The sequence below is a fragment of the Bidens hawaiensis genome, unplaced genomic scaffold (genome assembly GCF_021521415.1).
Source record: "Bidens hawaiensis isolate Kalapana, Puna unplaced genomic scaffold, B.hawaiensis_p1.1 tig00012834_1, whole genome shotgun sequence".
In the NCBI taxonomy this organism is placed as follows: Eukaryota; Viridiplantae; Streptophyta; class Magnoliopsida; order Asterales; family Asteraceae; genus Bidens; species Bidens hawaiensis.
The window spans coordinates 300,340-304,526 of record NW_027492070.1 but is presented as its reverse complement, the minus strand read 5'-3'; positions in this window follow the sequence as shown (position 1 = coordinate 304,526).

Here is a 4,187-nt window from a genome sequence, read left to right as displayed (position 1 = left end):
TATACGTACAATTAACTTTAATATTTAAAATATGTTAGATATTTTTAACTTTGTTCATTTTGAACTTTTTACACATGAATCCAAAATTTATTGTAAATATATTGTTATCTAGTGTGTCAACTACTTATGTTAAAGTCAAGCTGATTTATCACACATCATTATTTTTTATCATTACATGGTACGAAATATAGTTGTGGACAAATAACACTATAAAGTTGGTGTGCCCACTATATGTTATCCTTACAAAATATTTAATGTTCCATGGTAGCAAAAATATGAACCTTAAAAGTTATATTAGAGTACCTCTTTGTCACCATCAAGTTTGTAGAAGTGGGCCCTTTTATCCGTAAAATAAAATGTATACGTACATAAAAATACATGTTGGATATATAAGAGAAAATTTGTTGTCTTCGTTGAGTCCAATTACAACTATTATATGAACACTAGAGATGATGGTTGATAACGGTTGTCACTTGTCATGGGCCGACTATGGTTTCATCATAAAAGCCTTTGAATCAAAGAATACAGAGTGGGAACGATAGCAACACTACTATTATTAAGATTTATTCGAGACAACCGTCAATCTCCCAAGAACACAATAGAAGAGGGGAAAATAAACCCAAATAATAATTCTTTCTTATTCTTTTTTCTTAAAAGAGATTACAATATATAGGAAAACAAAAGACATAAAAATAGAAAAGATAAACAATATAGAAATATAATTTGACTACAATAAGAAACTAAATAAAATATAAACTTATAATAATAATAATAATATTTTTATTGTAGGATCGTATCAACTATGTTGTTCAAGCAATGACTAATGTACCGAAATAGGACTCTAGGAGTGCCCCCAAAAGGGTAAAATTGATGAAAACAATAGCAGTGCCATCATGCTAGTGGTGCGACATGTACGACCCTAACGGATTGAGGAGAGGCCACAACGATGGATACAATTGGGTTTCACATATTTTTTTTATCCTCATACGAGTCAATTTAGATTAATATCATGTATGACATTCGGATAACAATGGGTGTTGAGTTCCGGTCAAATCCTCTTGGTTGCAAAATATTACCCAATTCAATACCCAACACATATATGTTATGTAAACTCTACATATATATTGTATCGTTTACACTGTTAAAGAGTGTCCTATGTGATTTCAATTACGAGTTTATTTATTGACGGACCCAAGGACATATTCGTCAGTTGAACATGCAAGGGGTATGCAATAAACTCCATTCGTATTAAGATTATTGATCGTATATCGGAAATATAGTAACTATAAATGATAGTTTATAGATCAAAGCCAACTATAAATGATAATGTGACATTGACAATAAGTGTAACTCAACCATTACTCTATCGTACAATATCTTTAATTCCACATCTAGATTTTAAACACCGTCTTAACACGGCATGTCTCTATCATCATATTTTTTTCATACAACTCATATGAATGCTTCACTAATATTCGATTATAAAACAACTCGATTAACCTATTATGCAGTAAATAATACACAAATTTGTTGACACGAGTCGGATATCTAAAGTATTTTTATTTACAAAATAACTTGGTATGTTTTTCAGTTAAACGTTATAAATATCGCAATTACACAGAATAGTCTAGAAGTTGATAGATTACAAGTGTTAATATGATATCAATATTCATAGCTTTCAGTGACTGTAAAATAATTATCAGTTATCAATTTCTTCCCAATTTTATATATTTTCTCTAGATCTTTTAACATGAGTCATATAATCTAGATTATTGTTAAATATGATTTATAATAATTTAAAGTTATTAGTTAATTTGTAAGTCGCCAATTTTTTACACGTACATAAGTAGTTGTAAGTTTAGTCAACGACCGACTCACACACGGCTTATATTTATGTATTGATTATTACATAATATATTTTAAAAGCTTCTTATACTTCCAGATGTCTGCCGATGTCGTGCTCAACATAAATTCCAACACGTGCACCCACACAAATCGTCAAATAATATTTATGTCTTTTTCTTAATTTGTCTTAATTTAGTGCAAATAAAATAACATAGTGTGGAAATTATTATAAAGTGAGGGTTTTTTATAAGTTAAAAAACTATAATGAAAACATAATGTTATCACATACATGGTTAGAGCACTAAACTAGCTTGATAATAATAATAATAATAATAATAATAATAATAATAATAATAATAATAATAATAATAATAATAATAATAACTTGCTCGAAGTCAACTGGTGTAAATTCTAAAGTAATGTATTTCAAGCTGACATGAGCTCGCTCAAATAATTTTAAGTTTAAGTCGACCACTAAACTAGCATAAAACCTTAGTCAACATGCTACATCTTTTCCTTCATTATGCATTAATTTATTTTCGCCCGCTATGTCTCTTTACTCCCTTTCTACATGTTAGAGTACTTTCACCGTCTAGCCCATCATACAAAGTGTGCGCTCTTTCTGTTTCCATATAGTTATCGTCTCTGTTTTCATGTAGCCACCACTATAGTACCTTGACCATATATTATCTTCTCTCACACACTCCTATGTCTCATCTCTTGATTGAATTCTCTCTTATTTTTCTAGTTCTATGTTGTTCATCAACGGGTCGATTTATCCTTGGTTCATCGATTCTTTATTGAGTTCTCTTGCTTCGTATCTAGTTTGTATCTTCTTTGATTATAGTCAGTTTCTTCTTCAATTTCTCTCCGTCTTTTCAGTTTTGTGTTGCTTTTGTTTAAAGATTGTTAGCGCGCAATAGCTTTTACGTATACTTTTGAGCTCAAATACAAACTGAGTCTTGACTCGCTAATAACCCTAAAATCATCGTGGCATATTATACATTAGTCTCTTTACGTTAGACTGTTAGTGTTCATTTTTATCTAGATGCCATTTCAATATTAGGCTGAGGGGTGTGGAGCGCTAGAAAGGGCGCAAGAGGCCAGCCGGTCGCGCCCCGGGGCGCGAGGACCACACCACCGAGGCGCGAGAGGGGAGCGAGAGGGGCGCGAGCGCGGAAAAAGAGGCAGGCGCAAGGGGTCTCGCGGGAGCTGTTGGGCGTAAAGGGACTTTGGGAAATGGGAAAGAGACGTTGGGGTGTTATAAATGAGCCGTTGGCTCTTTTAGTTAATAAAAAAAAAAAAAAATTTTCTCTATATATATCTATATCAAATACAAACCAACAACAATATAAAACATACAATTTTCTCTCTATTAAACCTATATCAAACCCAAACCAACACCAATATCACATACCAATATCACATACCACACCCAAAACCCAAAATCACCCCATCTTCCAAACCTTTTTTTAAAAACATGGCTGGAAATTGGTACCCAAACCTAGATTCAGATTACAGTTACGACGATTTATGGTCGGCACCGGACCAAGCGATGTTTTATTCGGGGTCGCAACAACCATCCGGCTTTCAACCATCCAACATACAACCGTCTCCTAACTTTGTAGTTCCGGAGACACAAGAACCAGAAGGTGAAGCTGCGGGACAAAGAAGACGCGTCCACCGGAAAAAACAAATTGCAACGGACGGGTCGGGTTCGGCTTCGACCGGAAGGACGAAACGGAAAATCACTCCGTGGTCATCGGATGAGAAGGAAGCCCTGTGTCGGGCTTGGATAGTCACTTCTGAGGATCGGCGTTGCGGTAATTGTTTTAACGTTTTTAAAAATGATTTTTAATAAAAAAGTTAAATAAAAAAGTTAAATGACTTACAAATTTATTTATGCATTTTGCAGCGGACTACCAAAAGAGCAAGGTCTTTTGGACAAAGGTTAGGGAGACGTTCTATTCGCTCGTTGGGAGTACAGAGCGGAACGCCGATATGATTTCGGGTCGGTGGACCGAAATCAGAAAATTTGTCGGCTTGTTTACTAATCTGTTCAACAGGAACGCCGGTCGTATGAGACCAAGTGGCAGTGACGATTTGGCGGTTTATAATTTCACTGTCGAAGAGTGGAGGCAGGAGTGCCTGCGGAGGTATGGGACGGTGAAGACGTGGGACGATGTAAAGGTGTGGGAGAGGTTGAGAAGGTGTTCTAAGTGGGTTGAGCTGGTGGCGCCGGACGTTGATGCAGAAGTAGGGCCGAAACGGACTAAAACTAGTTCGTCTGGAGCGTACAACACTTCCGCCGGGTCGGATTGCCGGGTTGGATTCGACCTAAA